The following is a 19,108-nucleotide window of genomic DNA, read 5'->3' on the forward strand; positions in this document are numbered from 1 at the left end:
CTCAAGGGAGTGTTATATCAGGAAAATTACATACAGACACACAGAAATAAGAGTTCAAAAACTGAGAAAATGATCAACTTAATCATAGGGACAAGCCTGGAGTTGAATATTATATCCCAGAATTTAATCAGAAAGATCAAACCACGACAGAAGATAAAGTACATGAGACTGAATTGGTGAAATAGAATTTTATGACTTGACTAAAACATTACTAAATTTCTTGTAGGCTTTCTTGTCCAGTTTTAAGGATTTGTGTCCTGTCGTGAGATGTCGATAGGTTCATATACTTACCATTTGAACAGAATCCTAACCTGTTTCCTGGCTTTAAGTTTTAAGAAAATTTCCTTAGTATTTCTTTTATTTAAGTTCAAACTGATTTTCTTGAAATTACCAGCTGAACTTGCTATTTAAAGTAGTAAGATTATTTAAGAAATTGTGTGATCAACACAATGTGGGGGAAAAGGAATAGAAGACAACTATAGAAACCAAAGATAGTGTGAGAAGAGGGTGAGAAAGGACAGAGGGTCAGAAATAGGGGTATATATATATATATATATATAAATTTTTGATAACATGAATGATTAAGCAACTATGCAGTATATTCTGGATGGGAAATCACATTTTGTATGCTGTGAAGATGCTTAGGGAATGAATGTAAACTAATTAAGTCTTTTAAAAAAGTTTCAGAAAAATAAAAACTAAAACCGTTTTTCTTGAAACAAAAAAGAAAAGCATTAAAATACCTATTTGATGACTGCAGTAAGATATATAGCCCCAGCTAGGTGCTACTTTATAGTATGTTCATTCTACTCACTGAGGTTTATGCCTAAATTCAGGCTTGTGTTCATGGATATGTATATATCAGCTGTGCTTGTTATTCAAAATATTTAGATTAATTAAGATCTTTAGTGAATCACTAAAATGTGAGAGGGGAAAAGGCATAGAAAGCAACCATAGATAACAGAGACAGTATGAGAGGAGGGTGGGAGATGGCAGAGGGTGAGAGATAGGGAATCAAGGATGAGAAAAAAAGCAAAATATACAGGAAACAAGAAATGGAAAATTATTTGTTGATGATAACACGTATGCTGATGTGCTTGATTGAGCCTATATACAGTGTATTCTTGATAGAACATCTCATTTTGTATGTTGTAATGATGTACAGTGAATGATTAAATAAATAAATTTAAATTAAAAAGAAAACTAAAATGAATAATACCTGTAGGCATTTAATAGCAAATTTCACATGATACAAGACTGGGCCAGGGAACGTGAAGGCAGAACAGTAAAATTTATCCAATCTGAAGAACAGAGAGATAAAATATTTTTTATATTCTAATACATTAAATTTTCTTTTTTATTTAAATTTTTATTTCATTTTCTTTTATACATTCAAACACATTATTTAGCTTACAAAGTGAATATTTCAACATGTGAACATTCCTCCTTAAGTCCAGTTGATAAAACTATAAAATATCTTCAACAGATAATACCACATTTCTTTGTCCCATTAATGCTCTGCCTCCCTATTTTTCTTCTAAATGTCCTTTATCAGACCCTACTCTCACACACACTATATCTGGTATTTACATCCATTTACTGTGTTTATATATCCTTTAGTCAGTTTCAATCATAGAGTGCAGACACTTGGTATATGTTAACTGAGGACATACAAATCTTCCATATTCTTCCACTTTCTGTCAAAAGTCAGGGTTCTGTTATTTTTTTTTATGACTGAATAGTAGTCCATAGGTTATATGTGCCACAGTTTTTCAATCCATTTATCTGTTCATGGGCATTTGGGTTGGTTCCATGTCTTAGCAATTGATAATAGTGATGCAATAAACATCAATGCACAAGCACTTTTCAAATTAAGAATTCTTCTGTCTTTTGCATAGATACCAAGGAGTGGGCTTGTTGGATCATATGGTAGTTATGTTTGTAGATTTTTGAGAAATTTCCAAATTGTTCTCCACAGTGGACCAATTTACATTCCCACCAGTAGCGTAAGAGAGTTTCCCTTTCAACACACCCCTGCCAGAACTTATTATTATTATTATTATAAATCTAAATCATTCTGACTGGAGTTAGGCGGTATCTAATTGTTGTTCTGATATGCATTTTTCTTAAAATGAGGGATGCTGAGCATTTTTTCATATGCCTTTTGGCTACTTCTATGTCATCGTTAGAAAGCTTTTTTTCAACTCATTCTCCCATATTTTAAAATGGTTGATCATGTTTATTTGAAGCAGCTGCTTGAGTTCCTTGTGTATTCTGATTATCAGACCCTTATCTGACAAATAGTTTACAAAAATATTTTCCTATTGTGAGGGCTGTCAATTTACATTAATTACTGTCTTTTGTCATGCAGAAACGTCTTAGTCTGACATAATACCAATTGTCTATTTTGGGGATTATCAACTGTTGGATATGATTTGCTAGTATCTTGTTGAGAATATTTGCGTCTATATTCATCGCAGATATCGGTCTATAGTTTTCCTTTCTTGTCCAGTCCTTATCTATTTTAGGGATAAGGGTGGTAGAGGCTTCATAGAATGAATTAGGGAGAGATTCGCCCTTTTGGATCTTTAGAAATAACTTGAGCAGAATGGGGGTTAACTTCTTTAAAAGTTTTGTAGAATTCAGAAGGGAAACCATCAGGGCCAGGACTTTTCTTTGTTGGGAGGTTATTTATAACTGATTCAATCTCCTGGCTTGTTATGGGCCTATTGAGACTTTTGATATCCTCCTGGCTCGATCTTGGTAGATTCTATGTGTACATAATTTGTGCATCTCATCCAAATTGTCTTCTTTCTTGGCATATAGATGTTTGTTCATCGTATCCTCTAATGATCTTTTGTATTTCTACTATGTCTGTTGTTATATTGCCTGCTTCATCGCAGATTTGAGTCACCTGGTTCCTTTCTTTCTTCTTCTTAGTAAGTCTCACTAGTGGTGTATAAATTTTGTTCATTTTTTCAAAGAACCAGCTTTTACTTTCATTTACTTTCTGTATAGTTTGCTTATTCTCTATTTCATTTATTTCTGCTTGTATTTTTATTATTTCCTTTCTCCTGGAGATTTTTGGATTTTTTTCAGTGTTGCTTTTCCAATTCTCTGAGGCATGATATTAGGTGATCCATTTGCCCTCTTTCCATCTTCCTCTTATCTACACAAATTGCTATGAACATTCCTCCTATGACTGCTTTATCGGTGTCCCAAATACTATGGAAACGGGTGTCTTCACTGTCATTGGCTTCCATGAATCTTATTTTCAGTCTTTATTTCTTCAATAGTTGTGGATTCACTAAGGAGTAGGTTATTTAGTTTCCATGTATTTCAGTATTATTGAGGATTTCTCTTGAAATTAAACTCAAGTTTAATTCCATCATGGCCAGAGAAAATGCTGTATATAGCTTCCATATCTTTGAATTTGTAGAGGCTTGTTTTGTGCCTTATTATGTAGTCAATCTTGGAAAAACTTCCATGTTGGGGGGTGAGAAAAAAGTGTATCTCATGGTTTTGAGATGGAAAGTTCTATAGATGTCTGTTAAGTCCATTTCATTTATGGTATCACTTAAAGCCTTTATCTCTTTACCTATTTTTTGTCTAAATAATCTGTCCAGAGGGGATAGTGAGGTGCCGAGATATCCAACAATTATTGTGTTGTAGTCTATCTCCCTTTTTAGATCTAACAGTCTTTCCTTCACATATTTGGGTGCTCCTGTGTTAGGCACATAGATATTTATAAGCATTGTATCCTCTTGATCTATTGAACCTTTTAGTACAATATAGTGCCCTCCTTTGTCTCTTCAGTTTTTGTTTTTAAGACTATTTTGTCAGAAATTAGTTTTGTGACTCCAGCTCTTTTTTTGGTTCACATTTGCATGGAAAACCTTTTTCCAAACCTTCACTTTCAGTCTATGTATGTCTTTATTCATGTAGTAGGTTTCCTGTAGGCAACAGATAGAAGGTTTCCGTTTTTTCATTCATTCAACCTGTCTGTGTCCTTTGATTGGAAAATTTAATCCATTAACATTCAATGTTATTATAGATGTTACCGGACCCGTCCCAATGTTTAAGTTGACCATTGTCTTGGTATCCTTTGTTTCTGCCTGTTAATTCTTTAGTTTTCCTGGAACAGTACTTTCTTCAGGGTTTCTTTTTTATTTATTTATTTATTCATTCATTTATTTATTATATACATTCAATCACATTGTTTAGCTTACAAAGTGAAAGTTTCAGTATGTGAACATTTCTCCCCAGTCCAGTTGATCAAAATATCTTCAACAGATAACACCACACCTCCCCATCTCGACAATGCTCTGCCTCTGCGTTTCTCCTCCAAATGTCCTTCCCTAGGCCCTACTCCTCCACACACACCACATCTGGCATTCACACCCATCTCTTGTGTTTGTATATCTTTTAGTCAATCAGTTTCAGTCATAGAGTACAGACACTCGGTATATATTAATATTAACTGGGGACATACAATGTCTCCCCTTCATAGCCTGGCTTGCTTCACTCAGCAGTAAATCTTCCATATTCTTCCACTTTCTGTCAAAAGCCAGGTTTTTTTTTTCTCAGACCCTCCTCTTTCACACACACTATATCTGGTATTTACATCTATATACTGCATTTCTATATCCTTTAGACAATTAGTTTCAGTCATAGAGTGCAGACACTCAATATATACTAAGTGGGGACATACAAAGCCTCTCCTTCATAGCATGGCTTGCTTCACTCAGCAGTAAATCTTCCATATTCATCCACTTCCTGTCAAAAGCCAAGGTTTTGTTGTGTTTTTTTTATGGATGAATAGTATTCCATTGAATATAAGTGCCACAGTTTTTCTAACCATTCATCAGTTTGTGGGCATGTAGGTTGTTTCCATGATTTAGCAATAGTGAAAAGTGCCACAATAGACATTGATGGGCAAGCACTTTTCTGATTAAGTCTTCTTCTGTCCTTTGGGTAGATACCAAGGAGTGGGATTGGTGGATCATATGGTAGTTCTATTTGTAGATTTTTGAGGAATCACCAAATTGTTCTCCACAGTGGTTAGATCAATTTACATTTCCACCAGCAGTGTAAGAGAGTTCCCTTTTCACCACACCCCTGCCAGCACTTACCATTTTTTTTTATCTTAGACATTCTGACTGGGGTTAGGTGATATCTCATTGTTGTTTTGATCTGCATTTCTCTTACAATGAGGGATGTTGAGCATTTTTTTATATGCCTTTTAGCTATTCGTATGTCATCTTTAGAGAGTGGATTTGTCTTTTTCTGGAACAGCTACTTGAGTTCCTTGTGAATTCTGGTTGTCAATCCCTTATCTTACACATAGTTTACAAAAATATTTTCCCATTCTGAGGGCTGTCTATTCACACTAATCACTGTGTCTTTTGCCATGCAGAAACTTCTTAGTCTGATGTAATCTCACTTGTCTATTTTGGGGATTATTGACTGTGCATTGGGAGTCTTCTTTAAGAAGTCTCTCCCTACCCCAATGTCTCCCAGAGTTTCCCTGGTGTTTTCCAGGAGCAGTTTTATAGTTTGAGGTATTAGATTTAGATCTTTGATCCACCTTGACTTGATTTTTGTCAGAGGTGAGAGGTAGGGGTTCAGATTCATCTTTCTTCAAGTGGAGATCCAGTATTGCCAGCATCATTTGCTGAAGAGGTTTTTCTTTTCCCACTGGATTGACTGGTACCCCTTGTCAAAAATCAGTTGGCTGTATGTTAGAGCATTTATTTCTGGGGACTCTATCCTGTTCCATTGGTCCACGTGTCTGTTTATGTGCCAGTACCATGCTGTTTTGATGACCACAGCTTTGTAGTATATTTTTCAGTCACAGAGTGAGATGCCACCCACTCCACTCTTTTTGTGCAGCACTGCTTTGGCAATACAGGGTCTCTTATGATCCCAGACAAACTTTATGATTGTCTTTCCAAGAGCTGTGAAGAATGTGTCTGGTACTTTGATTGGCATTGCATTAAATATGTAGATTAATTTGGGTGGAATTGCTATTTTGACTATATTAATTCTTCTAATCCAGGAACATGGGATGTCCTTCCAATTTTTGGTGTCATTTTCAATTTCTTTTTTTATCTTCTCGTAGTTTTCCCTGTGGAGATCTTTAACTACTTTGGTTAGATTTATCTCTAAGTATCTTATACTTTTTGTGGCTATGGTAAATTGAACAACTTTTTTCAGTTCTATCTCAGTCTGCCTATTATTTGTATACAGGAATGATATAGATTTCTGAATATTAATTTTGTATCCTGCAACATTACTGTATTCATGTATTAGTTCCAGAATTTTTTTTTATGGAAATCATTGTGTCTTTTATGTATACAATCATGTCATCTGCAAATAGAGAGCGTTTCACCTCTTCTTTTCCTATATGAATGTCTTTTATGTTTTTCTCTTTTCTGATTGCAATGGCCAGGACTTCCAGTACTATATTGAAGAGGAGTGGAGAAAGTGGACCTCTGCCGGGGTCCAGCTTTGGCAGGGGTGGGTTGACTTATCAGAGGGGATGCTGGAAAAGAAGAAGACTAAGGTCTCGGTGCCTTTTTCATGCACGGCCTTAGCTGGACACCTCCAGAGATTGCTCTCTGAGGAGCAACAACTGCTAGGAATTATCGTGCCTTTTTATTGAAAATGTGATACATGCAAGTAAATGGGTGAGGGGCTACATGTTCTAATTATCAGTTCAATAGTGATCATAGGTTCCATTCAGGATTGGATTAAGGGCAGGTCTAGTGTAGTTCTTCAATTGTTCGTTTGATGTAGATGTCTTCATGGAATGCAGTTTTGGGAAAGCAGGCTCCAGCAAACAGAGATAATTATCAGCTGATGTGGTGGCAGTCATCTTATGATTACTGAACATGATGCTGAGAAAAGAAAATCTCAAGTATAGATATTAGTTCTTATAGATCTTGATAAATAATGATACTTGTATAGTTTTATAGGGATCTAAAACTTAATTTAAGGAATCCTAATATATTTATCTATTTCACTTGGTGAGGGTGGGGGTGTCCTGAGCCAGTTTCGGCCTAATTCTATTTTATGTAAACTAAAGATTCTCTTTAAATTTATGTTAAATGTATCTTGAAGGGCCTTCCAAAGGTCAAGATTATTTCTGCCTAGATAGAACTTTAGCCCACCCTCTATTGTGACATGGAGATAAAGCATTGTAATTAACAGTAGGTGATCAGGGCCAAGGGGAGTGGTCTGGGGACTTTTGGGAAAATCTCATCACATACTCAAGAGAGCTATGTAATTTTTTATTGTAGTATATCAGGGAGTCAGAGGGGGGGGTCCCTTCCAAGCAAGGCTACCTGTTTCTGGGACAAATAGCAGGCAGCCTTGCTGACATGCTAATTCGACCTAAGTTTTATTCCTAGGTCGGGGGGGGGGGTTTACACAGCAGTGGACTTGCCAACGTGCTGACTTGATCTAAGAGGTAGAGGTCAAAAGCTCAAGACAGATCCTGGGGCCCTACCAGGTCGGACTCCTCCAGACATCCTTGTCTTGTACCCATTTTTAGTTGAAAAGCTTTCAGCTTTTCTCCATTGAGGATGATGTTCGCTGTGGGTTTTTCATAAATTTTTATGGTTGAATAGAGAGCTGGTCTGGTGTTGGCAAATACAGGTTTTGTTAGAGAATATTTTAATAGTTTTTTTTCATATCAAGGATAATCTTGCAGGATATAATAATCTTGGTTGAAATTTTTCTCTTAACAGTTTTGATACATCTTCCCATTCTTTCCTCACTTGCATTGTTTCCGTTGAGAAGTCCGATGTTAGCCTGATGTGGTGACCTTTGTAAGTCAGTTGTCCTTGCTCTCTTGACAGTTTAATTGTCTTGTCTTTATCTGTGGTCTTTGCAGTCTGGCTAAGATGTGTCTTGGGGAAGATCTTCTTGGGTTGATTCTTTTTGTGGTCCTTCATATTTCTTGAGTCTGGATGTTTGAGTGCCTCTCTAGACCTGGGAAATTTTCTGCCAGAATTTTATAGAATAAATTTTCCATGTTCTTATTAGTAATCTTGGTTGAAATTGTTTCCCTCTTAAAACTTTTAATATGTCTTCCCATTCTTTCCTTGCTTGTATTGTTTCCATTGAGAGGTCCAGTGTTAGCCTGATGAGATGACCTTTGTAAGTCACTTGTCATTTCTCTATTGCCAGTTTTAGTATCATATCTTTACCTGTGTTCTTGGAGAGTTTGACTAAGGTGTTCCTTGAGGAAGATATTTTTGGGTTGATTCTATTTGGGGTCCTTTGTATTTCTTGGGTCTAGATGCTTGAGTGCCTCTCTAGACTTGGGAAATTTTCTTCCAGGATTTCATGGAATAGATTTTCCATGTCCTGATTAGTTTCTTCACTTTCTGGGATACCAATTATTCAGATATTTGAGTGTCTAATGGAATCTAGTATTTCTCAAGTGTTATCCTCATGGTTTTTTTTTCCTATATATTTTTGGTGGTTTTCTCTAGGTCAGAAGTTTTATCTTCTATGTCAGAGATTCGATCTTTGGTATGGTTTAATTGGCTTTTGATACTTTTGAGAGAGTTTTTGATTTCCTGTATTACAGACTTCCTCTCTAATAGTTCTATCTGAATCTTTCTTAGTGTGTCCATTTCTTCTCTCAAATCATGGAAGGACTTTCTAATATCGTGAAGTTCATTGTCTTTTTTCTGTTCCAACACATAGAATTTGGTCACCATGAATGTTCTAAATTGTTTCTCTGACATTTTGGTAACATTCTCTGTTTTTTTGTTTTTTATTTTTTTGAGAAATGGAGGGGAGTCACTGTGTTCTTTTGATGGAGACATAATTCCTGGTTTATTCAGGCTCTTCTTGAGGCTGTTCTTCTACTTCTAGCCATTGAGAGATGTATTGATGTTGGAATACATTTTAGGAGAGTATTTCCTTGACTAGGATCAAATATGTTTTCCTTTTCCTGTGGACCAATTACTGTTGAAGTCTCTCTTCTGTTGTGTTTAGCAATGTGGTCTGAGGAGAAGTATTCTATTCAGGTGTCTGAAGAGCAGTATCTACTTTTTCACAGGTGGTTCTGTAACAGGAAGAATCCAGGGAGTCTTACAATATCAGAATATTTCAGAACTGTGATTCTAGAACTATCTTGACCATCCGAGATGGTGGAGGAAGGGGAAGAGAGGACAAAATAAGAAGGAAGAAAGTATGAAAGAGAATAAAAAAGAAGTCATGGACTATGCTCTAGCATGGTGCATGATTTGACCAGGGGTCTGGAGATGGAAGTGGGGTCTGCTGTAGAGCTGAGGGCAGGCCTGTGTAGTAAGGAGAAGTGTGAAATTTACAAATGAAAGAAGGAGAAGGGGAAAAAAGCCTACCTCTCTGACAGATATACAAGTCTCTTGGCTTGGGGGTGCCAGGGCTGAACCTGGGGCAGGGGGTCCTACCTCACTGTTGCTTAAGTCACAGGTCTAGAGATGGAGGTAGGGTCTGCTGTAGAGCTGAGGGCAAGCCTGTGTTTTTCTAATCTGTTTTTAATACTTAAAAGAGAAGTTTTCATTTTCTGTATCACAGACTTCATATCTAACAGTTCCATTTGATTCTTTTTAAGGTGTCTAATTTTTCTTCCACATCATGGAAGAGATTCCTCATCTCTTGGAGTTCAATGTCTCTTTTATCTTACATCTTCTGGAGTTCGTTGTCTCTTTTCGCTTACATTTTATTTAGTTTTCCATTATATATCTTCTGAATTGTTTATCTGATATTTCCATGAGTTCCATAGTATTGTCTGTGGTGATGAGGAATTGATGGTTTACCTTGATAAAGAGATATTTTCTTGGTTTCTCATATTTACTATGCCTTTTAGTCATCAAGCAAATTATACATTTCTTTCTAAATTCTTCAAGTTGATTCTGAGCAGGAAGAGGTGATTAGCAATCTCTCTGCCACTCTACCTCCCTGATGCTCCCCCAGAAACCTGCACTATTGTCTCTGGACTTTCAATGATAATTTAATGGCTGAGCTTCAATTGAGGAAAAGTGAAGATGTCATGTCACATGCTTTAAGAAATGTCAGAGTCTAAGGCATGCGGCAGGGGATGAGCCACAGCCTCTCTGTAACTCAGTGTCCCTGCCACCCAGTTCTGCCAAATCCATCACTGAGGTGGATGTCTTGATTGCATTGGGAGCAGAGAAAGAAGGGCTTCTTTTATTTTTGGAAAGGTTTTTGCTATAGGGCACGTGTGCTCACCAGACAGACAGAGACAGAGAGACGAAAAGTGAGAACAGAGAAACGAAAATTGAGAAATCCCCCCCCCCCCAGTGATGATGGGCACAACTCAATCCCTTCTCCTCTGTTCTTCTCTCAGGATCTTGGGCACATGTACCTGGCATGAGTTTAAACCACCGGGTCTGGGACATAAACCACGGTCAACTACATGGGACTTTAGTGACATAACCATTAACTGCTGGTTCCAAGTAGGGCTTCTTTAAGTCCCAATTAATATACCTGAGAGTTCAAAGGCATGTGGGAAAGGGAATAAGCCATGACCTGCAGCACAACATCCCAGTCATAAATGACTCCCCATGCAGTAAGATCAATGCTCTGATGAATGTCCCCTTTTATACTTATTGATTTTTTCACCAAGTACATGTACAGTCTTAAGATGGTGAGCCATACAGCCTCACCATTTCAGCTTTCAATATAACTCCTCCAACCTATGCTCCAGAAGAGGTTAATTGAGGCAGAACTTTAGCAGAAATGGTGCCTGTCTTATCAATTGTGAATAATGCCCCAATAAACATGTTCAAGTGTTTTTCTGACTGTTTTCCTATCTCTTGGGTAGATATCAAGGAGTGGAATTGCTGGATCATGTGGTAGTTCTATTAGGTCTTTAATAAACCTCCATATTGTTCTACACAGTGGCTGTACTAATTTTCATTTCCTCCTATAGTGTAGGAGAGTTCCCTTTTCACCACAGCCTCTACAACACTTATTCTTTATGTTTTTCTTTTTCTTTTTGGAGAGTTTTTTTTTTTTTTTTTTTTTTTTTTTTTTTTTTTTTGCTATAGGGCACATGCGCTCAACAGAAAGACAGTGACAGAAAGCAAGAAATCACCCCCCAGGGGGGATGGCCACACCGCAATCCCTTCTCCTCTATTCTCCTCCTGGGACCTTGGGCACACACACACATGCGCCTGGCGTGAGTTTTAAGCCACTGGGTCCGGGACTCAAACCGTGGTCAACTACATGGGAGTTCAGTGACATAGCCATTACTCTAACTGCTGCTGGTCCCTTATTCTTTATGTTTTTAAATCTTAGTGATTCTGACTGGGGTTAGGTGGTATCTAACTTAGTTTTGATCTGCATCTCCCTTATTATAACAGACATTTAGCAGTTTTTCATATGCTTTTTGTTCATTCTTCTGTCTTCCTTGTGTCTTCAACTCAATTGCCCATCTTTTAACTGGGTCAATTATTTTTTAGATAGTAAGCTGTTTGAGTTCCCTGTATAACCTGGATCAGTAGTATCTGAGATAGTTTGTAATTACATTCCCCCTTCTGAGGATTGTCAGTTCACTCTAATTATTTTTCTTTTGCTGTACAAAAGCTTTTTCAATAATCCCCAAAATAGACAAGTGGGATTCTATCAGATTACAAATCTGTACAGAAAGATAAACGTGTGTGTGTGTTTGTGTGTGTGTATTTTTTTCTTGAGTGGGGCACAGCTTCCCTCAATTGTAAGGTTGATGAATGTGGCCACTGACAAGATAGCGTCTTCATTCTAAGCTCTTTAGAAATCATGGTATGAGACAAACATGGCAAACCTCCCTATAAAAATGTCATTGTGTTACTGTGAGGATTGCAGAGCAATTTTGGTCTTTCTCCAGATGTATGACTGGAGCCAACCTGTCTGGAATGACGTACTTTTGCAATCAGCAGCAGCATCAACAAACATAATAATGTCACATTATTTGGAATACTGGTTAAGAGTCTATGTCTTTATAGATGGACTGTGTGTATCTTCCTGGCCCTTCATGACTAGTATTAAAAATTACCTAGAGTTTAAATATTTGTTTCTTTCCTGTTTTCCATCTGTGAAGGTCTCTTTGTGGCCTGAATTGTTGCTAACATGTGTACACCACATTGTTCCTTCCTCCTCCCTGGTTATCATGTGCATGAAAAGCTGGACAGTCAGTTCTTGTAATATTTGGGGGTACACTAACATGACAGTTGGTGTCCTTTTCTAGTTTGGGAGCAGTTTCCCAGAGCTATTCTATTGTGTGCTATTTTCCTTTACAAGATACTAAATTTTTATGCAGAGAATAGTTTTATACACATTTTACAATTTTTTTTTATTTCAGCGATTACTGGGTGTTAGTGGTCATGAAGAATTCATTAAGAGAATTAGGAAAGGGGAAAGAATTATTCTATAGAATGGTCTGTAGTGATGCCAAGTTTGAGCTTTTTTTGAGATTTTTGCAATAGGGAGCATGTTCTCACCAGAGATACAGAGAGAGACAGAAAGTGTAAAATCACTCCCTCCTGGGGGATGTCCCTGCCCCAATCACTTCGCCTCCATTCTCTTTGTGTGATTTTGAGCACACATACACATTTTTCCAGCATAAGTTTTAAGCTCCTGAGTCCAGGAGAGGAGGTACAATTGACTACATAGGAGTCCAGCAACATAACCATTATACCATCTGCTGATCCCAGTTTTAGCTTTTTAAAAATGAAACTGAATCAATCTGAGTTTTTAAAATTGTTTTATAAATATATATATTTTCTGTATTTAACATCTGAGACAATAGACTTCTTTTTTTTGAGAGAGAGAGGTTTTTGCTATAGGGCGTGTGTGCTCATCAGACAGATAGAGAGACAGAGAGATAGAAAGCAAGAAATCACCCCCCAGGAGGGATGGCCATGTTGCAATCCCTTTTCCTCCATTCTCCACCTGGGATCTTGGGCATGCACACACACTCGTCCTGCGTGAGTTTTAAGCCACTGGGTCCAGGATGAAAACTGCAGTCGACAACATGGGAGTCCAGCGACATAGCCATTATGCTAACTGTTGGTCCCAAGACAACAGACTTCTTGACAAGAACATGAATTGAAGTAAGAGAGTGGTACTTCTAGACATTCCACAGTCCCGAAGTCTAAACACAATCTTCAAGGGCTGTTGTGTGGTCAGGTGCTGAGTTGTTATTGCCATGTGGAAGCTGTGGTCAGTGATCCAAGGGGCACAAGAAGTGTCTAACTGGGAAAAGTCACAGGAGATTTCCAGCATTACAGAGGGACAGTGGAACAATGGTTGTGCTTTAGTATGATTGAGTGCTATAATAAAATTTTTTAGATTGGATAATTAAAATGATTTTTATTTCTCAGTTTAGGAAGGTGGTAACTCAAGATCAAGTGCAAACACATTTGGTATCTGGACAATATTCTCTTTCTGACTTGCACATGGTTGCCTTCTGTGTTTTTACAGTGGAGAGAAAGCAAATGCTGATCTCTATCTCTTTTTTAAGGACATTAATCATTTAAAAAAAATTTTTTTGAGATCTCCAAGAAGTTCTCAAGGGTGTGCTATATCAGGAAAATTAAATACAGACACATGGAAATAAGAGTTCAAAAATTAAGAAAGTGGCCAACTTAATCATAGGGACAAGGCTGGAGTTGAATATTATATCCCAGAATTTAATTAGGAAAATTGAACCAGAACAGAAGATAAAAGTTCATGAGACTGATAGGTTCATGCACCTACCATTTGAACAGAATCCTAACCTGTTGCCTGGCTTTAAACAAAGTTCCTTGGAAACTTTGAAGCAATAATGGCTAATAATATCCCCAAATTACTGTCATACACCATACCATAGACGCAGGAATTTATTATAAGATCCAGGAATCTAAGATTACACAAAAAAGAATAATTACCAAAAAAAAAAAGAAAAATACACCTAGGAACATAAACTTTCAAACTTCAGAAAATTAAAGATAACAATAATAAAAAATTTGAAAGAATCCTGATGAATATAGATGCAAAAATTCTCAACAATATACTAGCAAGCCTTATCCATCACCATATAACAAAGATTACATATCATTACCAGGTAGACTTTATTCTAGGGATGTAAAACTGATTGAACATGTGCAAAACCATAAATGTAATGCAGCATATTAACAGGAAGAAAGATAAAAACCATATGATCATATCAATTGATATGGAAAAGGCATTCGATAAGATACAACATCCCTTTATGATCAAGACTCTCAGCAACTTCAGCATAGAAGGGTCATTACACAACACAATAAAAGCTATCTATATAAAAAAAAACATAGATTACATCATCCTAAATTGGAAAAGATGAAAGATTTTTCTGCTAAAACCTGTTACAAGACAAGGATGCCCACTTTCTCCACTCCTTTTCAATATAGTACCAGAAGTCTAGAAACAAAAAAGAGAATAAAATAAAAGACATTCAAATCAAAGAAGAGGTGAAATTACCAGTATTATTATTTTTTTGGGGGGGGCAGAAGTTTTTGCTATAGGGTATGTGTGCTCACGAGAAAGACAGAGAGCAAGAAGTCATCCACCACTGCAATATCTTCTCCTCCATTATCATCTCCAGATCTTGGGCACGCACACACACGTGCATGGTGTGAATTTAAGCCACCGAATCCAGGACTTGAACCATGGTCAATTACATGGGAGTCCAGTGATACAGCCATTACGCTAACTGCTGGTCCTGAGATTATCTGTATTTCCAAATGACATGATTACATACAGAAGATCCAATGGTATTCACAAAAAACTTCCTGGAAGTAATAAATGAATACAGTTAAATCGCAGAATACAAAATCAACATACAGAAGTTGATACCATTTCTATATATGAACACCAGGCAGACTGAGATAGAACTGAAGAAAGGAATTTCACCTACCATAGCCAGAAAAAGTATAAGATAACTAGGAAAAAATTTAACCAAAGAAATTAAAGACCTCCCCAAGGAAAACTATGAGAAGCTAAAAAAAAGTATGGAAAAGGACACAAAAAAGTGGAAGGACATCTTGTGTTCCTGGATTGGAAGAATTAATATAACCAAAATGGCAATTCTACACAAATTAATCAACATAGCTAATGCAATCTCAAAGAATCAGAGAAATTCCTCACAGATCCAGACAAAAACAATCATACAATTTGTCTGAAATCATAAACGACCTTTTACTGCAAAAGCAATTCTGTGCAAGAAGAGTGGAGTAGGCAGCATCTCACTCCCTGACCCAAAAGTATACTACAAAGCTGTGGTAATCAAAACAGCATGGTATTGGCACAAAAACAAACAGGCAGATGGGGGACCAGTGAAACAGAATCAAAACTCCTGAACACAAAGCCAAATAAATTTTGGCAAAGGGTATTAGTCAATCCAGTGGGAAAAGGAAAATATCTTTACCAAATGATGCTGAAAAAACTGGATATTCATCTGCAGAAAGTTGAATCTAAATCTCTATTTCTCACCATTGACAAAAATTAACTCAAAGTGGATCAAAGGGGATGTAAACCTAAGACCTCAAATTATAAAACTATGGGTGGACAACACTGGAGAAACTCAGGGAGACATTGGAGTAGGCAAAGACTTCTTAAATAAGACCCCCAAAGCACAGTCAATAATGTCAAAAATAGAAAAGTTGGATTACACCAGATTGATAAATTTTTGGAAAAAGACACATTAATTAGTGTGAATTGAGAGTCCTGGAATTGGAAAATATTTTTGTAAATTTTTCCATGGGTGGACAACACTGGAGAAACTCAGGGAGACATTGGAGTAGGCAAAGACTTCTTAAATAAGACCCCCAAAGCACAGTCAATAATGTCAAAAATAGAAAAGTTGGATTACACCAGATTGATAAATTTTTGGAAAAAGACACATTAATTAGTGTGAATTGAGAGTCCTGGAATTGGAAAATATTTTTGTAAATTTTTCCACAGATAAAGTCCTGGAATTGGAAAATATTTTTGTAAATTTCTCCACAGAAAAAGGACTGATAACCAGAATACACAGAAATTGAGTGGTTTACCTAATAAAAGATGATCAACCCAATTAAAAGATGGTTGAATGAGCTGAAAAAAAATCTCTAAGGAAGATGTACAGACAAAAGGCATATGTAAAAAATCTTCCACATCCCTCATCATAAGGGAGATGCAGATCAAAACCACAATGAGATACCACCTAACCACAGTCAGAATGACTAAGATTAAAAAAAAATAAGTGCTGGTGGAGGTGCAGTGAAAGGGGAACTCTCCTACACTGCTGGTGGGAATGTAAATTGGTCCAGTCACTGTAAAGAACAATATGAAAATTCTTCGAATACGTACCAAAAAAAAAAACCCTACCATATGATCCAAAAATCCCACTCCTGGGTATCTACCCAAAGGACAGAAGAATGCTTAGTCAGAAAAGTGCTTTCACATCTCTTTTTATTATGACATTATTCACAATTGCTAAGACATGAAACCAACCCAAATGCCCATGAACAGAGGAATGAATTGAAAAATTGTGGCACATATACGCCATTAAAAAACAACAAGATCCTGACTTTTCACAGACAGTGGATGAATATGGGGAACCAGCAGTTAGTGTAATGGCTATGTTGCTGGACTCCCACATAGTCAACCATGGTTTGCGTCCCAGACCCGGTGGCTTAAAACTCACGCCGGGCATGTGTGCATGCGTGCCCAAGATCCCGAGAGGAGAATGGAAGGGAAGGGATTGCGGTGTGACCATCCACCCTGGGGGGTGATTTCTAACTTTCTGTCTCTATGTCTCTCTCTGTCTGTCTGGCGAGCGCATGCACCCTATAGCGAAAAAAAATCTCTCTAAAAAAAAGAAAGTGGATGAATATGGAAGATTTACTGCTGAATGAAGCAAGCCACGCTATGAAATAGAGACGTAGTTTGTCTCCACTTAATATATACTGACTGTCCACACTCTATGGCCTAAAGTGAATTACTAGAAGATATAGAAACATAAAATGGTTATAGCTATCAGATACAAGGTGGTAAGAGTATAGGAGAAGGAGAAGAATCTGTGGAAACACATTAAGGAGAAACATAGAGAGCCAAAACATTTATGGGATAAAGAAATTGTTTATTATCTGTTTATAATGGTGTGTATAGTATCCCAACTGAACTGGCGAGAAACGTATTCATGTTGGTCAATGTTTGTTGCAGCATTATTCACGATTGCCAAGACATGGAACCAACCTAAATGTCCACAAACTGATGAATGAATTGGAAAAGTGAGGCATATATACTCTATGAAATACTACTCAGCAATAAAAAATAACAAGACCCTGGAATTTGATAGAAAGAGGTCAGATGTGGAGGATCTATTGCTGAGTGAAGTAAGCCAGGCTCTGAAATAAAGATATTGTATGTATCTGCACTATCTGCACTGTATGTTAGAAATAGAAATATTGGCAAACATAATAGCAGTAAAAATACTTAAGGAGAATAAGACAGTGTGGAATGGGGAGGTGAAGAGAAAAGGATAGAGAAAGATAGCAAGAGACCAAATAGAGAGGCATGACATTAGTGGGACACAGATATGGCTTATTACCTGTTGATGATGAAATGTATAGTATTCTCGACAGGATTGGTCTGAGAAGTATTTCATGATGGGTAAAGTCTTTTTACAAGCAAAATGAGAAATAGTGATTGACTGGTTAAAAAATTATTGGAATAATAATAATAATGAATGGGAAAAACAATGAAAAGATATTGAATGATGAAGGGGGATTTTAATGTCTTGGTATTGATTGACATGTATGGCATTTCCTTTTGAAAAAGCAATGTAATACACTGTAAAGTTATATGTGATTCAATGTAATATAAACAAGAGAATGATGATAATAAAAAATAAGAATAAAAGTATAAAATAAAAAGAACAACAACAATGAAAAGATATTGAATGATGAAGGGGGATTTTAATGTCTTGGTATTGATTGACATGTATGGCATTTCCTTTTGAAAAAGCAATGTAATACACTGTAAAGTTATATGTGATTCAATGTAATATAAACAAGAGAATGATGATAATAAAAAATAAGAATAAAAGTATAAAATAAAAAGAACAACAACAAAAAAGAAACGTGTTCATGTTGGAACATTCACTTTACAAGCTAAGTTACATATGTGATTGAATGTATAAAAGAAATTAAAATAAAATTTAAAAAATTCAAAACTCCGATGCAAAATACTTATTGGGAAGCAAGGTTTATATTTGATGCTTCCTCTGAAACTATGCAAGTGCCCGCCATGTGAGGCTGTGGTGCTTGTATCAAGAGATTGAAGAATGTCCTGGGTTCCTTTGGGAAAAGTCCTCCTGAGGAATGTCATTTGGCACAGAGATGCTCACAATAAGATTCAGGAAGAAGTAGACATGTGGGAAAACAGAGAACTGTAGAAACAGAATATGCTTACTGGGGGACCAAAAGGAAAAAGCTTCCCAAACTTCAAGCCACAAGTGCGGTGATGATTTTTGATGGAGAAAGTCAAAGAGACTATTGGAGGCCAAAGAATAAAATTTCTGAGACATCAAAAAGTGATATTCTAAAGGCTAAATATTGAGAGAAGAAGTAATATGATTATGAAGCAAACAGTCCAGACAGATGGGATCACAGCGGTTATAAAGAGTTACATCATGAAGCACTTGAAACAGACAGTAGTGATCAGCAAAATATTATCAATGGGAAAAAAAAATCTACAAAGGTTAAAGCATCTACCCATGAATCCCGCAAACACAATACATCAAAGGAATCCCACAAAAATGTTTAGTCACAAAAGCACTTGCACATCTATATTTATTGCAGAATTTTTCATGGTTGCTAAGACATGGACTCAAATGTCCACAAATAGATGAATGGATTGAAAAACTGTGGCACATATACTCCCTGTAATACTATTCAGCCATAAAAATGACATTTGATAAGTAGATGAATAAGGAAGATTTATTGCTGAGTGAAGCAAGTCAGGCTATGGAACAGAGACAATGTATGTCTCCACTTAACATATATTGACTGTCTGCACTCTATGATAGAGAATGAAAGACTGG

The 19,108-nt window shown here is 36.7% G+C and overlaps 1 pseudogene; it reads left to right on the forward strand.

Annotated features, from left to right (window-relative positions):
* Positions 1 to 18,349: 18,349 nt before the first annotated feature.
* On the forward strand, positions 18,350 to 18,831 carry LOC102469628 (uncharacterized protein NKAPD1 pseudogene; annotated as a pseudogene).
* The last annotated feature ends 277 nt before the right edge of the window (positions 18,832 to 19,108 follow it).

The sequence above is a fragment of the Tupaia chinensis genome, unplaced genomic scaffold (genome assembly GCF_000334495.1).
Source record: "Tupaia chinensis unplaced genomic scaffold, TupChi_1.0 Scaffold000552_1, whole genome shotgun sequence".
Lineage (NCBI taxonomy): Eukaryota > Metazoa > Chordata > Mammalia > Scandentia > Tupaiidae > Tupaia > Tupaia belangeri.